This window comes from Anomaloglossus baeobatrachus (assembly GCF_048569485.1).
Source record: "Anomaloglossus baeobatrachus isolate aAnoBae1 chromosome 1 unlocalized genomic scaffold, aAnoBae1.hap1 SUPER_1_unloc_4, whole genome shotgun sequence".
In the NCBI taxonomy this organism is placed as follows: domain Eukaryota; kingdom Metazoa; phylum Chordata; class Amphibia; order Anura; family Aromobatidae; genus Anomaloglossus; species Anomaloglossus baeobatrachus.
Window position 1 is genome coordinate 185090 of NW_027441777.1, and position 23608 is coordinate 208697.

The window sequence follows — 23608 nt, forward strand, 5'->3', positions numbered from 1 at the left end:
CCCGACACTACCACCTCCATCATCACCGCACACATCCCGACACTACAGCCCCCATCATCACCGCACACATCCCGACACTACCACCCACATCATCACCGCACACATCCCGACACTACCACCTCCATCATCACCGCACACATCCCGACACTACCACCTCCATCATCACCGCACACATCCCGACACTACAGCCCCCATCATCACCGCACACATCCCGACACTACAGCCCCCATCATCACCGCACACATCCCGACACTACAGCCCCCATCATCACCGCACACATCCCGACACTACCACCCACATCATCACCGCACACATCCCGACACTACCACCCCCATCATCACTGCACACATCCCGACATTCCCGCCCTCATCATCACCGCACACATCCCGACACTACCACCCCCATCATCACCGCACACATCCCGACACTACCGCCCACATCATCACCGCACACATCCCGACACTACCGCCCCCATCATCACCGCACACATCCCGACACTACCGCCCTCATCATCACCGCACACATCCCGACATTCCCGCCCTCATCATCACCGCACACATCCCGACACTACCACCCCCATCATCACCGCACACACCCCGACACTACCACCCCCATCATCACCGCACACATCCCGACACTACCACCCCCATCATCACCTCACACATCCCGACACTACCGCTCCCATCATCACCGCACACATCCCAACACTACCACCCCCATCATCACCGCACACATCCCGACACTACCACCCCCATCATCACCGCACACATCCCGACACTACCCCCGCCATCATCACCGCACACATCCCGACACTACCACCCACATCATCACCACACACACCCCGACACTACCACCCACATCATCACCGCACACATCCCGACACTACCACCCCCATCATCACCTCACACACCCCGACACTACCGATCACATCATCACCGCACACATCCTGACACTACCACCCCCATCATCACCGCACACATCCCGACACTACCACCCCCATCATCACCGCACACATCCCGACACTACCACCCCCATCATCACCGCACACATCCTGACACTACCACCCCCATCATCACCGCACACATCCCAACACTACCACCCCCATCATTACCGCACACACCCCGACACTACCACCCACATCATCACCGCACACACCCCGACACTACCACCCACATCATCACCGCACACACCCCGACACTACCACCCACATCATCACCGCACACATCCCGACACTACCACCCTCATCATCACCGCACACATCCCGACACTACCGCCCACATCATCACCGCACACACCCCGACACTACCACCCACATCATCACCGCACACATCCCGACACTACCACCCACATCATCACCGCACACATCCCGACACTACCGCCCACATCATCACCGCACACATCCCGACACTACCACCCCCATCATCACCGCACACATCCCGACACTACCACCCCCATCATCACCGCACACATCCCGACACTACCACCCCCATCATCACCGCACACATCCCGACACTACCACCTCCATCATCACCGCACACATCCCGACACTACCACCTCCATCATCACCGCACACACCCCGACACTACCACCCCCATCATCACCGCATACATCCCAACACTACCACCCCCATCATCACCGCACACATCCCGACACTACCACCCCCATCATCACCGCACACATCCCGACACTACCGCCCCCATCATCACCGCACACATCCCGACACTACCACCTCCATCATCACCGCACACACCCCGACACTACCACCCCCATCATCACCGCATACATCCCAACACTACCACCCCCATCATCACCGCACACATCCCGACACTACCGCCCACATCATCACCGCACACACCCCGACACTACCGCCCTCATCTTCACCGCACACACCCAAACACTACCACCCCCATCATTACCGCACACATCCCGACACTACCACCCCCATCATCACCGCACACATCCCGACACTACCACCCCCATCATCACTGCACACATCCCGACATTCCCGCCCTCATCATCACCGCACACATCCCAACACTACCGCTCCCATCATCACCGCACACATCCCAACACTACAGCTCTCATCATCACCGCACACATCCCGACACTACCACCCACATCATCACCGCACACACCCCGACACTACCACCCACATCATCACCGCACACACCCCGACACTACCACCCACATCATCACCGCACACATCCCGACACTACCGCCCCCATCATCACCGCACACATCCCGACACTACCACCCCCATCATCACCGCACACACCCCGACACTACCACCCCCATCATCACCGCACAAATCCCGACACTACCACCCCCATCATCACCGCACACATCCCGACACTACCACCCCCATCATCACCGCACAAATCCCGACACTACCACCCCCATCATCACCGCACACATCCCGACACTACCGCCCCCATCATCACCGCACATATCCCGACACTACCACCCCCATCATCACCGCACACATCCCGACACTACCCCCCCCATCATCACCGCACACACCCCGACACTACCACCCCCATCATCACCGCACACATCCCGACACTACCACCCCCATCATCACCGCACACATCCCGACACTACCACCCCCATCATCACCGCACACATCCCGACACTACAGCTCTCATCATCACCGCACACATCCCGACACTACCGCCCCCATCATCACCGCACACATCCCGACACTACCGCCCACATCACCACCGCACACATCCCGACACTACCGCCCCCATCATCACCGCACACATCCCGACACTACCACCCCCATCATCACCGCACACATCCCGCACTACCACCCCCATCATCACCGCACACACCTCGGCACTACCACCCCCATCATCACCGCACACATCCCGACACTACCACCCCCATCATCACCGCACACACCCCGACACTACCGCCCTCATCATCACCGCACACACCCTGACACTACAGCCCTCATCATCACCGCACACATCCCAACACTACCACCCCCATCATCACCGCACACACCCCGACACTACAGCCCTCATCATCACCGCACACATCCCGACACTACAGCCCTCATCATCACCGCACACATCCCGACACTACCACCCCCATCATCACCGCACACACCCCGACACTACCACCCCCATCATCACCGCACACATCCCGACACTACCGCCCCCATCATCACCGCACACATCCCGACACTATCACCCCCATCATCACCGCACACATCCTGACACTACCACCCCCATCATCACCGCACACATCCCGACACTACCACCCCCATCATCACCGCACACATCCTGACACTACCACCCCCATCATCACCGCACACATCCCGACACTACAGCCCACATCATCACCGCACACATCCTGACTCTACCGCCCCCATCATCACCGCACACATCCCGACACTACCACCCCCATCATCACCGCACACATCCTGACTCTACCGCCCCCATCATCACCGCACACATCCCGACACTACCACCCCCATCATCACCGCACACATCCCGACACTACCGCCCACATCATCACCGCACACATCCCGACACTACCACCCCCATCATCACCGCACACACCCCGACACTACCACCCCCATCATCACCGCACACACCCCGACACTACCACCCCCATCATCACCGCACACATCCCGACACTACCACCCACATCATCACCGCACACATCCCGACACTACCACCCCCATCATCACCGCACACATCCCGACACTACCGCGCACATCATCACCGCACACACCCCGACACTACCACCCCCATCATCACCGCACACATCCCGACACTACCGCCCCCATCATCACCGCACACATCCCGACACTACCGCCCCCATCATCACCGCACACATCCCGACACTACCGCCCACATCATCACCGCACACATCCCGACACTACCACCCCCATCATCACCGCACACACCCCGACACTACCACCCCCATCATCACCGCACACACCCCGACACTACCACCCCCATCATCACCGCACACATCCCGACACTACCGCCCACATCATCACCGCACACATCCCGACACTACCGCCCCCATCATCACCGCACACATCCCGACACTACCACCCCCATCATCACCGCACACATCCTGACTCTACCGCCCCCATCATCACCGCACACATCCCGACACTACCACCCCCATCATCACCGCACACATCCCGACACTACCACCCACATCATCACCGCACACATCCCGACACTACAGCCCACATCATCACCACACACATCCCGACACTACCACCCCCATCATCACCGCACACATCCTGACTCTACCGCCCCCATCATCACCGCACACATCCCGACACTACCACCCACATCATCACCGCACACACCCCGACACTACCACCCCCATCATCACCGCACACATCCCGACACTACAGCCCCCATCATCACCGCACACACCCCGACACTACAGCCCTCATCATCACCGCACACATCCCGACACTACCACCCCCATCATCACCGCACACACCCCGACACTACCACCCCCATCATCACCGCACACATCCCGACACTACCGCCCCCATCATCACCGCACACATCCCGACACTACCACCCCCATCATCACCGCACACATCCTGACACTACCACCCCCATCATCACCGCACACATCCCGACACTACCACCCCCATCATTACCGCACACATCCTGACTCTACCGCCCCCATCATCACCGCACACATCCCGACACTACCGCCCTCATCATCACCGCACACACCCCGACACTACAGCCCTCATCATCACCGCACACATCCTGACACTACCACCCCCATCATTACCGCACACATCCTGACACTACCACCCCCATCATTACCGCACACATCCCGACACTACAGCTCTCATCATCACCGCACACATCCTGACACTACCACCCCCATCATTACCGCACACATCCTGACACTACCACCCCCATCATCACCGCACACATCCCGACACTACCACCCCCATCATTACCGCACACATCCCGACACTACAGCTCTCATCATCACCGCACACATCCTGACACTACAGCCCTCATCATCACCGCACACATCCTGACACTACCACCCCCATCATTACCGCACACATCCCGACACTACAGCCCTCATCATCACCGCACACATCCCGACACTACCACCCCCATCATCACCGCACACATCCCGACACTACCACCCCCATCATCACCGCACACATCCCGACACTACCACCCCCATCATCACCGCACACATCCCGACACTACCGCCCACATCATCACCGCACACATCCCGACACTACCACCCCCATCATCACCGCACACATCCCGACACTACCGCCCCCATCATCACCGCACACATCCCGACACTACCACCCCCATCATCACCGCACACATCCCGACACTACCGCCCACATCATCCCCGCACACACCCCGGCACTACCGCCCCCATCATCACTGCACACACCCCGGCACTACCGCCCCCATCATCCCCGCACACATCCCAACACTACCGCCCACATCATCACCGCACACATCCCGACACTACCGCCCTCATCATCACCGCACACATCCTGACACTACCACCCCCATCATTACCGCACACATCCTGACACTACCGCCCCCATCATCACCGCACACACCCCGACACTACAGCCCTCATCATCCCCGCACACACCCCGACACTACCGCCCTCATCATCACCGCACACACCCCGACACTACAGCCCTCATCATCACCGCACACATCCTGACACTACCACCCCCATCATTACCGCACACATCCCGACACTACCACCCCCATCATCACCGCACACATCCCGACACTACCGCCCACATCACCACCGCACACATCCCGACACTACCACCCCCATCATCACCGCACACACCCCGACACTACCGCCCACATCATCACCACACACATCCCGACACTACCACCCACATCATCACCGCACACATCCCGACACTACCACCCCCATCATCACCGCACACACCCCGACACTACCGCCCCCATCATCACCACACACACCCCGACACTACTGCCCACATCATCACCGCACACATCCCGACACTACCGCCCCCATCATCACCACACACATCCCGACACTACCGCCCCCATCATCACCGCACACATCCCGACACTACCGCCCTCATCATCACCACACACACCCCGACACTACCGCCCCCATCATCACCGCACACATCCCGACACTACCGCTCACATCATCACCACACACATCCCGACACTACCACCCCCATCATCACCACACACATCCCGACACTACCGCCCACATCATCACCGCACACATCCCGACACTACCACCTCCATCATCACCGCACACATCCCGACACTACCGCCACCATCATCACCGCACACATCCCGACACTACCACCCCCATCATCACCGCACACATCCCGACACTACCACCCCCATCATCACCGCACACATCCCGACACTACCGCCCCCATCATCACCGCACACATCCCGACACTACAGCCCTCATCATCACCGCACACATCCCGACACTACCGCCCTCATCATCACCGCACACATCCTGACACTACCACCCCCATCATCACCGCACACATCCCGACACTACCGCCCACATCACCACCGCACACATCCCGACACTACCGCCCACATCATCACCGCACACATCCCGACACTACCACCCACATCATCACCGCACACACCCCGACACTACAGCCCTCATCATCACCGCACACATCCCGACACTACCACCCCCATCATCACCGCACACACCTCGGCACTACCGCCCACATCACCACCGCACACATCCCGACACTACCACCCCCATCATCACCGCACACACCCCGACACTACCGCCCTCATCATCACCGCACACACCCTGACACTACAGCCCTCATCATCACCGCACACATCCCAACACTACCACCCCCATCATCACCGCACACACCCCGACACTACAGCCCACATCATCACCGCACACACCCCGACACTACCACCCCCATCATCACCGCACACATCCCAACACTACCACCCCCATCATCACCGCACACATCCCGACACTACCACCCCCATCATCACCGCACACACCCCGACACTACCACCCCCATCATTACCGCACACATCCTGACACTACCGCCCCCATCATCACCGCACACATCCCGACACTACCGCCCACATCACCACCGCACACATCCCGACACTACCGCCCACATCATCACCGCACACATCCCGACACTACCGCCCCCATCATCACCGCACACACCCCGACACTACAGCCCTCATCATCACCGCACACATCCCGACACTACCACCCCCATCATCACCGCACACACCTCGGCACTACCGCCCACATCACCACCGCACACATCCCGACACTACCACCCCCATCATCACCGCACACACCCCGACACTACCGCCCTCATCATCACCGCACACACCCTGACACTACAGCCCTCATCATCACCGCACACATCCCAACACTACCACCCCCATCATCACCGCACACACCCCGACACTACAGCCCACATCATCACCGCACACACCCCGACACTACCACCCCCATCATCACCGCACACATCCCAACACTACCACCCCCATCATCACCGCACACATCCCGACACTACCACCCCCATCATCACCGCACACACCCCGACACTACCACCCCCATCATCACCGCACACATCCCGACACTACCGCCCCCATCATCACCGCACACATCCCGACACTACCACCCCCATCATCACCGCACACATCCTGACACTACCACCCCCATCATCACCGCACACATCCCGACACTACCGCCCCCATCATCACCGCACACATCCCGACACTACCACCCCCATCATCACCGCACACATCCTGACACTACCACCCCCATCATCACCGCACACACCCCGACACTACCGCCCACATCATCACCGCACACACCCCGACACTACCACCCCCATCATCACCGCACACACCCCGACACTACCACCCCCATCATCACCGCACACACCCCGACACTACCGCCCACATCACCGCACACATCCCGACACTACCACCCCCATCATCACCGCACACATCCCGACACTACCACCCCCATCATCACCGCACACATCCCGACACTACAGCCCTCATCATCACTGCACACATCCCGACACTACAGCTCTCATCATCACCGCACACATCCCGACACTACCACCCCCATCATCACCGCACACATCCCGACACTACTGCCCACATCATCACCGCACACATCCCGACACTACCGCCCACATCATCACCGCACACATCCCGACACTACCACCCCCATCATCACCGCACACATCCCGACACTACAGCTCTCATCATCACCGCACACACCCCGACACTACCGCCCACATCATCACCGCACACACCCCGACACTACCACCCCCATCATCACCGCACACATCCCGACACTACCGCCCACATCATCACCGCACACATCCCCAAACTACCGCCCACATCATCACCGCACACATTCCGACACTACCGTCCACATCATCACCGCACACATCCCGACACTACCACCCCCATCATCACCGCACAAATCCCGACACTACCACCCCCATCATCACCGCACACACCCCGACACTACCACCCCCATCATCACCGCACAAATCCCGACACTACCGTCCACATCATCACCGCACACATCCCGACACTACCACCCCCATCATCACCGCACACACCCCGACACTACCACCCCCATCATCACCGCACAAATCCCGACACTACCGTCCACATCATCACCGCACACATCCCGACACTACCACCCTCATCATCACCGCACACATCCCGACACTACCGCCCCCATCATCACCGCACACATCCCGACACTACCACCCACATCATCACCGCACACATCCCGACACTACCACCCCCATCATCACCGCACACACCCCGACACTACAGCCCTCATCATCACCGCACACACCCCGACACTACCACCCCCATCATCACCGCACACATCCCGACACTACAGCCCTCATCATCACCGCACACACCCCGACACTACCACCCCCATCATCACCGCACACACCCCGACACTACCGTCCACATCATCACCGCACACATCCCCAAACTACCGCCCACATCATCACCGCACACATCCCGACACTACCACCCCCATCATCACCGCACACATCCCGACACTACCCCCGCCATCATCACCGCACACATCCCGACACTACCGCCCTCATCATCACTACACACACCCCGACACTACCGCCCACATCATCACCGCACACATCCCGACACTACCGCCCTCAACATCACCGCACACACCCCGACACTACCGCCCACATCATCACCGCACACATCCCGACACTACCACCCCCATCATCACCGCACACATCCCGCACTACCACCCCCATCATCACCGCACACATCCCGACACTACCACCCCCATCATCACCGCACACATCCCGACACTACCTCCTCCATCATCACCGCACACACCCCGACACTACCACCCCCATCATCACCGCACACATCCTGACACTACCGCTCCCATCATCACCGCACACATCCTGACACTACCGCTCCCATCATCACCGCACACATCCCGACACTACCACCCCCATCATCACCGCACACATCCCGACACTACAGCCCTCATCATCACCGCACACATCCCGACACTACCACCCCCATCATCACCGCACACACCCCGACACTACAGCCCTCATCATCACCGCACACATCCCGACACTACAGCCCTCATCATCACCGCACACATCCCGACACTACAGCCCTCATCATCACCGCACACATCCCCAAACTACCACCCCCATCATCACCGCACACATCCCGACACTATCGCCCTCATCATCACCGCACACATCCCGACACTATCGCCCACATCATCACCGCTCACATCCCGACACTACCACCCCCATCATCACCGCACACATCCCGACACTACCGCCCCCATCATCACCGCACACACCCCGACACTACCACCCCCATCATCACCGCACAAATCCCGACACTACCGTCCACATCATCACCGCACACATCCCGACACTACCACCCCCATCATCACCGCACACATCCCGACACTACCACCCCCATCATCACCGCACACATCCCGACACTACCGCCCCCATCATCACCGCACACATCCCGACACTACCACCCACATCATCACCGCACACATCCCGACACTACCGCCCCCATCATCACCGCACACATCCCGACACTACAGCCCTCATCATCACCGCACACATCCCGACACTACAGCCCTCATCATCACTGCACACACCCCGACACTACCGCCCTCATCATCACCGCACACATCCCCAAACTACCGCCCCCATCATCACCGCACACATCCCGACACTACCGTCCACATCATCACCGCACACATCCCGACACTACCACCCACATCATCACCACACACATCCCGACACTACCACCCCCATCATCACCGCACACATCCCGACACTACCGCCCACATCATCACCGCACACATCCCGACACTACCACCCCCATCATCACCGCACACACCCCGACACTACCGCCCACATCATCACCGCACACATCCCGACACTACCACCCCCATCATCACCGCACACATCCCGACACTACCACCCCCATCATCACCGCGCACACCCCGACACTACCACCCCCATCATCACCGCACAAATCCCGACACTACCACCCCCATCATCACCGCACACATCCCGACACTACCGCCCCCATCATCACCGCACACATCCCGACACTACCACCCCCATCATCACCGCACACACCCCAACACTACCGCCCCCATCATCACCGCACAAATCCCGACACTACCACCCCCATCATCACCGCACACATCCCGACACTACCGCCCACATCATCACCGCACACATCCCGACACTACCGCCCCCATCATCACCGCACAAATCCCGACACTACCACCCCCATCATCACCGCACACATCCCGACACTACCACCCCCATCATCACCGCACAAATCCCGACACTACCGTCCACATCATCACCGCACACATCCCGACACTACCACCCCCATCATCACCGCACAAATCCCGACACTACCACCCCCATCATCACCGCACACATCCTGACTCTACCGCCCACATCATCACCGCACACATCCCGACACTACCGTCCACATCATCACCGCACACATCCCGACACTACCACCCCCATCATCACCGCACACATCCCGACACTACCGCCCACATCATCACCGCACACACCCCGACACTACAGCCCTCATCATCACCGCACACATCCCGACACTACCACCCCCATCATCACCGCACACATCCCGACACTACCACCCCCATCATCACCGCACACATCCCGACACTACCACCCACATCATCACCGCACAAATCCCGACACTACCGTCCCCATCATCACCGCACACACCCCGACACTACCACCCCCATCATCACCGCACACATCCCGACACTACCACCCACATCATCACCGCACAAATCCCGACACTACCGTCCCCATCATCACCGCACACATCCCGACACTACCACCCCCATCATCACCGCACACATCCCGACACTACCACCCCCATCATCACCGCACACATCCCGACACTACCACCCCCATCATCACCGCACAAATCCCGACACTACCGCCCACATCATCACCGCACACATCCCGACACTACCGTCCACATCATCACCGCACACATCCCGACACTACCACCCCCATCATCACCGCACAAATCCCGACACTACCGTCCACATCATCACCGCACACATCCCGACACTACCACCCCCATCATCACCGCACACATCCCGACACTACCACCCCCATCATCACCGCACACATCCCGACACTACCACCCCCATCATCACCGCACACATCCCAACACTACCACCCTCATCATCACCGCACACATCCCGACACTACCGTCCACATCTTCACCGCACACATCCCGACACTACCACCCGCATCATCACCGCACACACCCCGACACTACCGCCCACATCATCACCGCACACATCCCGACACTACCACCCCCATCTTCACCGCACACATCCCGACAATACCACCCCCATCATCACCGCACACATCCCGACACTACAGCCCTCATCATCACCGCACACATCCCGACACTACCACCCCCATCATCACCGCACACATCCCGACACTACCGCCCCCATCATCACCGCACACATCCCGACACTACCACCCCCATCATCACTGCACACATCCCAACACTACCGCCCCCATCATCACCGCACACACCCCGACACTACAGCTCTCATCATCACCGCACACATCCCGACACTACCGCCCCCATCATCACCGCACACACCCCGACACTACAGCCCTCATCATCATCGCACACATCCCGACACTACCGCCCTCATCATCACCGCACACATCCCGACACTACAGCCCTCATCATCACCGCACACATCCCGACACTATCGCCCCCATCATCACCGCACACATCCCGACACTACCGACCCCATCATCACCGCACACATCCCGACACTACCGACCCCATCATCACCGTACACATCCCGACACTACCACCCCCATCATCACTGCACACATCCCAACACTACCGCCCCCATCATCACCGCACACACCCCGACACTACAGCTCTCATCATCACCGCACACATCCCGACACTACCGCCCCCATCATCACCGCACACACCCCGACACTACAGCCCTCATCATCATCGCACACATCCCGACACTACCGCCCTCATCATCACCGCACACATCCCGACACTACAGCCCTCATCATCACCGCACACATCCCGACACTATCGCCCCCATCATCACCGCACACATCCCGACACTACCGACCCCATCATAACCGCACACATCCCGACACTACCGCCCCCATCATCACCGTACACATCCCGACACTACCGCCCCCATCATCACCGCTCACATCCCGACACTACAGCTCTCATCATCACCGCACACATCCCGACACTACCACCCCCATCATCACCGCACACATCCCGACACTACCACCCCCATCATCACCGCACACATCCCGACACTACCGCCCCCATCATCACCGCACACATCCCGACACTACCGCCCCCATCATCACCGCACACACCCCGACACTACCGCCCTCATCATCACCGCACACATCCTGACATTCCCGCCCACATCATCACCGCACACATCCCGACACTACCGCCCTCATCATCACCGCACACATCCCGACACTACCACCCCCATCATCACCGCACACATCCCGACACTACCGCCCTCATCATCACCGCACACATCCCGACACTACCGCCCACATCATCACCGCACACACCCCGACACTACCACCCCCATCATCACCCCACACATCCCGACACTACAGCCCCCATCATCACCGCACACATCCCGACACTACCGACCCCATCATCACCGCACACACCCCGACACTACCGCCCTCATCATCACCGCACACATCCTGACATTCCCGCCCACATCATCACCGCACACATCCCGACACTACCGCCCTCATCATCACCGCACACATCCCGACACTACCACCCCCATCATCACCGCACACATCCCGACACTACCGCCCTCATCATCACCGCACACATCCCGACACTACCGCCCACATCATCACCGCACACACCCCGACACTACCACCCCCATCATCACCCCACACATCCCGACACTACAGCCCCCATCATCACCGCACACATCCCGACACTACCACCCCCATCATCACCCCACACATCCCGACACTACCACCCCCATCATCACCGCACACATCCCGACACTACCGACCCCATCATAACCGCACACATCCCGACACTACCGCCCCCATCATCACCGCTCACATCCCGACACTACAGCTCTCATCATCACCGCACACATCCCGACACTACCACCCCCATCATCACCGCACACATCCCGACACTACCACCCCCATCATCACCGCACACATCCCGACACTACCGCCCCCATCATCACCGCACACATCCCGACACTACCGCCCCCATCATCACCGCACACACCCCGACACTACCACCCACATCATCACCGCACACATCCCGACACTACAGCCCTCATCATCACCGCACACACCCCGACACTACAGCCCTCATCATCCCCGCACACATCCCGACACTACCGCCCACATCATCACCACACACACCCCGACACTACCGCCCCCATCATCACCGCACACACCCCGACACTACCACCCACATCATCACCGCACACATCCCGACACTACAGCCCTCATCATCACCGCACACACCCCGACACTACAGCCCTCATCATCCCCGCACACATCCCGACACTACCGTCCACATCATCACCGCACACATCCCGACACTACCACCCCCATCATCACCGCACACATCGCGACACTACCACCCCCATCATCACCGCACACATCCCGACACTACCACCCCCATAATCACCGCACACACCCCGACACTACCACCCCCATCATCACCGCTCACATCCCGACACTACCACCCCCATAATCACCGCACACACCCCGACACTACCACCCCCATCATCACCGCACACATCCCGACACTACCACCCCCATCATCACCGCACACATCCCGACACTACCACCCCCATCATCACCGCTCACATCCCGACACTACCACCCCCATCATCACCGCACACATCCCGACACTACCGTCCACATCATCACCGCACACATCCTGACACTACCACCCCCATCATCACCGCACACATCCCGACAATACCACCCCCATCATCACCGCACACATCCCGACACTACCACCCCCATCATCACCGCACACATCCCGACACTACCACCCCCATCATCACCGCACACATCCCGACACTACTGAGCACATCATCACCGCACACATCCCGACACTACCACCCCCATCATCACCGCACACATCCCGACACTACCGCCCACATTATCACCGCACACATCCCGACACTACCACCCCCATCATCACCGCACACATCCCGACACTACCACCCCCATCATCACCGCACACATCCCGACACTACCGCCCACATCATCACCACACACATCCCGACACTACCACCCCCATCATCACCGCACACATCCCGACACTACCACCCCCATCATCACCGCACACATCCCGACACTACCACCCCCATCATCACCGCACACATCCCGACACTACCACCCCCATCATCACCGCACACATCCCGACACTACCACCCCCTTCATCACCGCACACATCCCGACACTACCGCCCTCATCATCACCGCACACATCCCGACACTACCACCCCCATCATCACCGCACACATCCCGACACTACCATCCCCATCATCACCGCACACATCCCGACACTACCACCCCCATCATCACCGCACACATCCCGACACTACCGCCCACATCATCACCGCACACATCCCGACACTACCACCCCCATCATCACCGCACACATCCCGACACTACCGCCCTCATCATCACCGCACACATCCCGACACTACCGCCCTCATCATCACCGCACACATCCCGACACTACCACCCCATCATCACCGCACACATCCCGACACTACCGCCCTCATCATCACCGCACACATCCCGACACTACCACCCCCATCATCACCACACACATCCCGACACTACCGCCCACATCATCACCGCAGACATCCTGACACTACCACCCCCATCATCACCGCACACATCCCGACACTACCGCCCACATCATCACCGCACACATCCCGACACTACCACCCCCATCATCACCGCACACACCCCGACACTACAGCCCTCATCATCACCGCACACACCCCGACACTACAGCCCTCATCATCACCGCACACATCCCGCACTACCACCCCCATCATCACCGCACACATCCCGACACTACCGCCCCCATCATCACCGCACACATCCCGACACTATCGCCCACATCATCACCGCACACATCCTGACACTACCGCCCCCATCATCACCGCACACATCCCGACACTATCGCCCACATCATCACCGCACACACCTCGGCACTACCATCCCCATCATCACCTCACACATCCCGACATTACTGCCCATATCATCACCGCACACATCCCGACACTACCACCCCCATCATCAACTCACACATCTTGGCACTACCGCACCTATCATCACCGCACATATCCCAGGACTACCGCCCACATCATCACCGCACACGTCCCGACACTACCGTGCACATCATCACTGCACACATCCCGACACTACCACCCCCATCATCACTGCACACATCCCGACACTACCGCCCACATCATCACCGCACACATCCCGAAACTACCACCCCCATCATCACCGCACACATCCCGACACTGCTGCGCATGACTGATGGACTAGTGAATTGCGCTCCTGGTAATCTAATAAATAAGACACCACACACTGCGTGACATGGATTAAAATTTTGGCCACAGCAGCCCTTTATTTTAATAAGAAAAAACATCAATAAGAAAAAACAAGATTATCGGCCCAGAGATGTGGTTGTTATAAATCCCAGCCCCATATCCCCCTCCGCCGTGTACACCTAGCTCAAGGGGGAATCTGGGTATACCCCTTGATCATTTTCCTTGTGTCCGCTGAGCTCCTCCCCAGGGACCCATCTATTCCACTGTCCACTGAGCTCCTCCCCAGGGACCCATATTCCACTGTCCGCTGAGCTCTGGCCCAGGGACCCCATTAAAAACATAATTCTCCAACCAACAAAGAGGGGGTTTAAACAACCACATCCCGCCAAGACTCGCTCTTGTGACACCTTACAAGAGTGAGTTCCTCCACAACTTAATGGCTCGTTCTACTCCTTCTTGTATTCCCAACATCCATATATCAATGCCAATGTCATTAAGATGTACCTTATCATCTCTCCAAAAATGTTCCTTTGTATTTTCCAGCATCTGGTGACGTATGGCCACCCCTCCGTTTTCCAACACAAATTTTGTTATTTTTTTATTAACCTTTATCCTTGTATTATTGATGCGAGCCACTGATCGCGCTGTTCTCCACATTTGTCTAGCTACTATATCCGACCAGACCCCCACTGTTTCTGGGTAAGACCTCCATAAATTCAACATATCAAGCTTTATGTTCCTAACTAAATGTCTTGATGTTCTTATTGCTAAATCATTACCACCTAAATGGATAAGTAAGACGTCCGGGGGGCGGTAGAACTCCACATGATACTGGATTTCTTTTAACAGCTGATGCCACTGCATTCCCCTCTTTCCTATCCATGTCACCCGTGCCAAGGAACTGGGCAACCCCAACTGTTTGCCATTAGGCCTGACTGCTGCACGTAAGGCCCCCCAAAAAACAAATGAATGTCCCATGATCCAAACCAGGCATTGCTGTTCAGCTAAAACAAAAAACAAAAACACACTTATCACACAATTGTCTAAATGAAGACACAACTACTATAAGATTACCAAAATGTACACATATATATACATGTACGCCATTTATAATAAATGTAATCTAATGTAACTCTTAAATCTGCTCGATTCCCATCTCCCGATTTTTTTAACTATGTCAGGCCCTAAGCCCCATCTAGCAGCTTCTGTGGCTGCTCCTATCCTAAATGAGTGTGAAGTGAATGCATTTGGAGACTCTCCCAATATTGTCAGGCATTTTTTAAGAACTGCTGTGAATTGAAATTGTGACAATGACTTACAATCCTCATGAATTAGTAATGAACCTTGGATATTTGGCCTTCTTGAGACATAGTTTCTAAAACAGATGACCGGGCAGGCCCTGGACCCGCTTAAAGGAAACAATGTGATCCATTTTCCTCTACCCTGTTGATCAGTTTTTGACTTTGCCAGAAAACATTCCAATCTGTCTGTGTACTGATGCACGTCCTCGTCTTGTAGACCCATCTGTCTGTGTACTGATGCATGTCCTCAGCTTGTAGACCCCCTCTGTCTGTGTACTGATGCATGTCCTCAGCTTGTAGACCCCCTCTGTCTGTGTACTGATGCATGTCCTCAGCTTGTAGACCCAGTCTGTCTGTGTACTGATGCACGTCCTCGGCTTGTAGACCCCCACTTCTGGTGGAGCTACTCGCCACCAACTCGCTGATTCTAAAAGCGCCAAAAAAGGCCAGTGTGAATGCACAACTAAAGAGAAACACTTCAAAGGGACTGCTCCAGACTCGGCCTAGTACACTCAGCATCTGCTGCAATAACTGGAAAGAAATCGGACGCCGTTTATCTCTGGTCTTCTTACAACTTTTCCTGTAACCCTTTAGGGCCTGCTTAACTAAAAAATGCTTTGTGTAATCAGTGAAGTCGTGCAACTTAAACCAAAAAGCTAATCCAGACATTTTACTATCAATACTGGACAATGAAGTACCATCCACAAAGGCCCTGCTAATGTAAAATAACAACAAGGAAACATTGTCATGTACACTGGCATCATGTGCCACTAGAGCACACAAGTCTTCCCATTCCCTCCATGCTGACTGGTACCTCTGCCATGTGCTTACACCCACAGACCGTTCTATCAGAGCGTATGCGGTGTCACTGGCAGTGACCACAGAAAATCCGGACACTTCTTGCCTTGTACCTCTGCCATCGGGGCTAACGAACGGAATCTGTCCCACTGAAAACGAGACAGAGCATCAGCCACAGAATTGCAAACACCGGGGACATGCACAGCTGTAATCTGACAATTTGACTTTAAACAGCGCAGCACTAGATGACGCAGCAACGTAACAACAGGCAGGGAAGAAGCTGATTGTTTGTTGATGACTTCTACAACTCCCAAGTTATCACAATGAAATCTCACTTTTCGGTTTTGGAAAATATTGTACCAAATTTCACAAGCAACCACTATGGGGAACAATTCAAGGAGTACTAAGTTTCGTGTTAACCCATTGTTTCTCCAACTCTCTGGCCACCTATCTGCACACCACTGTCCCGAACAATATGCACCAAAACCAGTTGACCCCGCTGCATCAGTGTGGATGTCTAGATCAAAATTTGAAACCGGTGGTCTGATCCACAATGACCTCCCATTAAACTCCATTAAGAACTGTTCCCATACCGCCAGATCGTCCTTTAATGTTCTAGCCAGCCGCACAAAGTGATGTGGAAAGGTTATGCCTGAGGTAGCTGCAGCTAGGCGCCTACAAAAAACTCTACCCATTGGAATAATGCGACACGCAAAGTTCATTTTTCCTAACAGCGATTGTAGATCCTTTAATCTGATGTTACGGTGAGATCTAGCTTCTCTGACTGCCTCCAGCAGATCACTGACCTTGTCATCCGGTAATCTGCACTCCATTGCTTCACTGTCAATCAAAATTCCTAAAAACTTGATAAGTGTAGACGGGCCTTCTGTTTTATCTGATGCTAACGGTACTCCGAAACACTTAAAAACCGACTGAATCGCTGCCAATAATGAAGCACAAACAAATGACTTTGGTGGACCAATACATAGGAAATCATCTAGATAATGCAGGACAGAACGCACGCCGGCTTCCTTCTTTACTACCCACTCCAAAAATGTGCTAAATGATTCACACAAGGAGCATGAGATGGAGCAGCCCATCGGTAAACACAAGTCTACATAAAACCTGCCACTGACAACCCAAGAGATGGAAGCTTTCTGGATGGACTGGTAGAGTCTAAAGGCAGCTTCAATGTCTGTTTTTGCCATTAAAGCTCCTCTGCCGTACTTCTGTACCCATGCAATCGCTGTATCAAATGAAGTATACGAGACTGTGCAAAGTTCCTGATCGATTCCATCATTAACTGAGCTTCCATGAGGGAAGGACAGATGATGGATCAGCCTAAACTTATTGGGTTCCTTCTTTGGGACCACCCCCAATGGAGAGACCCTTAAGTTTTCTATTGGCATTTTGGGGAATGGGCCTGCCATGCGGCCCAGGTCAATTTCTTTGTTTAGTTTTGTGGAGACAATGTGAGAATATGTATAAGCTGAAGCAAGGTTACGAGAACAGGTTAATGGGCCTGAAGTAGATGGGATCTTAAAACCTTCTGAGAAACCCTCCCCCAGCAATTGTGCTGCTTTTCTATCTGGGTACCTGCTTAGATAGCCCACCATCTCCCCGAGTCTAATTGGGGTTTCCCCCTTTTTGGTTAATCTCTGCTGTTGGGGTTTTATTTCGTTTAAAGCATTTTGATAGGCTATGGTTTCCACTACAGAAGGTGCATTCATGTCTGTACCTGCATGTGTTTCCGAATCTGCACTGGCTATCATTGAACTGCCAGCAGCAACCTTTTCTGTTTGCTGCCGACAATCCGATTGCTGATGATCTGCCGACATAGCCCTGAAAGGGCTGATTAACCCCACGTGGCCCTGTCATGAGACGCATCCATAAACTAATATCTTTGTGATCCCAACGAATCCCTTGGCGACCAGCCTTTCGTTGGCGAAACTGCTCATCATAGCGCAGCCATGCTAAACCTCCATACGCACGGTGCGCCTCCCCGATAGAATTCATGTAACAAAATAAGGCAGAGCAATGTTCAGGAGTTTTTTGGCCTATTACACTTGCTAATATGGCAAAGGCATGGAACCAATTGCTAAATGTTTGAGGGATGAGACAATACCGTCTTTCTTGTTCCTCTCTTTTCCTCTCATCAAACCTTACTCTATCCAAGTTATATTTTTCTAAGGGCAATAATGAAAATATTTCCACATATTCGTCGGCCCAAATCTTCTCCCTAACCTCCTGTTTCAAATGAATTCCTAGAGGACCCTCAAAACATACATATAATTCTCCTTTTGCTGCATCAGATAATGGAACCCCTTGTGAAATTACTGCGTCCTCCTGTGTGTCTGGATCAGCACACGACTGACTTACCACCTCCGATGTCCGGCGACCCTTTCCACACCATGCAGCAATAGGAGAAGAAGTTATGGGTAAGCTAGACTGACTCAAAGCCTCCTTAACCCCGGACACTAATTGCTGTACTACTGAATTAAGATCCCATCCTACATTGCCGGGAACTGCACCCCAAACTGCGCCCACTGGATTCATTACAGGTGTTGTTACACTAGATATAGGACAAGAAAAAGTGTTCTCACCAATACCTGGCTGCGTCCTAGGTTGACCAGCCGTCCGTGACGTATTAGTTATAGTCTCTACAGCCCCTCCATTATTGAAGTGCTGCGTGCTGCTGCCCTCTAGTGGGCAGTCGTTATCTGTGTCATAGTCATTGTCTGGAATCTCTTCTGCGTCTTGTAGCTGTAGATTTCTTGCCGGACTCATATCCTGAGCCGGCCGAAGAAGTCTTTGTCTGGTTAAAGTACTTTTGCGCAGTTGTCTTTTTGGATTCCTGCCACTCCTCGTGTAATGAGAACCCGGATCCGGAAATGTTGTGTGTCCTAAGCCCGTCCCCCCGTGTTGGTTTATTTCCTGGGGTGAGGCCGTATGATGTCCTCTAGAATGATACAAAGTTTGTTGAGGAAGTTCTAAGGATCCATCGTGGGCTGTGGTCACGTCAGTTGTAGCTTGTGTGGCTGCTTCTCTGGCTGGCACCTCAGTAGAGCTGGACTTTCTCCTTGCACTTCTTGGTGTCTCTCTGGTTAGATGGTCGGGCTCTTTTCTCTGTCCTTTGTTATTCTTGTACTGTAGTTTCCTTCCTGGTTTGTAAGCAGGATCTGAGGCCGTGCTACGCTTTGCTCTTTTCCTAGAAGTAACGGAAGGACTTATGATCCTATTGTGAGTCCTATTGGCCATTTCAGAAGTTAGTCTCTCAGGAGGTCTTGATCTTCTTAGAGTTTGATGTTCAGAAAGTTCAGAAGGGACAGATGCTGTATCCCGGGCATTCTTCAGCAATTCGTCTAGCTGGGCCTGAATCCATTCGGGCCTACATGTCAAAGCCGCGGCCTGAACGCTCTTCAGCAAGGCATCCATACTGCTTGTTCAGTCTTTAAGTCCAGGACAAAGGAATGACACCTTAACATGGGACCTATTTCTTATATGGCCCCTGCCCCCATCTCTCCTCCTGCTCGCCCACCACCACATTCCTTAGGTAAAAACCCCCATCCCTTACTCCTTAACCCTTTCCTGGATCTATCACTGCCTCAGTCATGTACGTTACGTCTATCTGCCTTCACTCTGCTCATCATCACCGCACATATCCCGACACTACCGCCCACATCATCCCCGCACACACCCCGGCACTACCGCCCCCATCATCCCCGCACACACCCCGGCACTACCGCCCCCATCATCCCCGCACACACCCCGGCACTACCGCCCCCATCATCACCGCACACACCCCGGCACTACCGCCCCCATCATCACCGCACACACCCCGGCACTACTGCCCCCATCATCACCGCACACACCCCGGCACTACCGCCCCCATCATCACCGCACACACTCCGGCACTACCGCCCCCATCATCACCGCACACACCCCGGCACTACCGCCCCCATCATCACCGCACACACTCCGGCACTACCGCCCCCATCATCACCGCACACACCCCGGCACTACTGCCCCCATCATCACCGCACACATCCCAAATCTACCACCCCCATCACCACCGCACACATCCCGACACTACTGCGCACATCATCACCGCACACATCCCGACACTACCACGCACATCATCACCGCACACATCCAGACACTACCACCCGCATCATCACCGCACACACCCCGACACTACAGCCCTCATCATCCCCGCACACATCCCGATACTACCGCAACATCATCACCGCACACACCCCGACACTACAGCCCCCATCATCACTGCACACATCCCGACACTACCACCCCCATCATCACTGCACACATCCCGACACTACAGCCCTCATCATCCCCGCACACATCCCGACACTACCGCAACATCATCACCGCACACACCCCGACACTACCGCCCACATCAGCACCGCACACATCCCGACAATACCGCCCACATCATCACCGCACACACCCCGACACTACCGCCCACATTATCACCGCACACATCCCGACACTACCACCCCCATCATCACCGCACACATCCCGACACTACCACCCACATCATCACTGCACACATCCCGACACTACCGCCCGATCATCACCGCACACATCCCGACACTACCGCCCCCATCATCACCGCACACATCCCGACACTACCACCCACATCATCACCGCACACACCCCGACACTACCACCCCCATCATCACCGCACACACCCCGACACTACCACCCCCATCATCACCGCACACACCCCGACACTACAGCCCTCATCATCACTGCACACACCCCAACACTACCATCTTCATCATCACCTCACACATCCCGACACTACCACCCCCATCATCACCGCACACATCCCGACACTACCACCCCCATCATCACCGCACACATCCCGACACCCCCGCACCCATCATCACCGCACACATCCCGACACTACCGCCCACATCATCACCGCACACATCCCAACACTACCACCCCCATCATCACCGCACACATCCCGACACTACTGCCCACATCATCACCGCACACATCCCAACACTACCACCCACATCATCACCGCAAACATCCCGACACTACCGCCCACATCAGCACCGCACACATCCCGACACTACCGCCCACATCATCACCGCACACACCCCGACACTACCGCCCACATTATCACCGCACACATCCCGACACTACCACCCCCATCATCACCGCACACATCCCGACACTACCACCCACATCATCACTGCACACACCCCGACACTACCGTCCACATCATCACCGCACACATCCCGA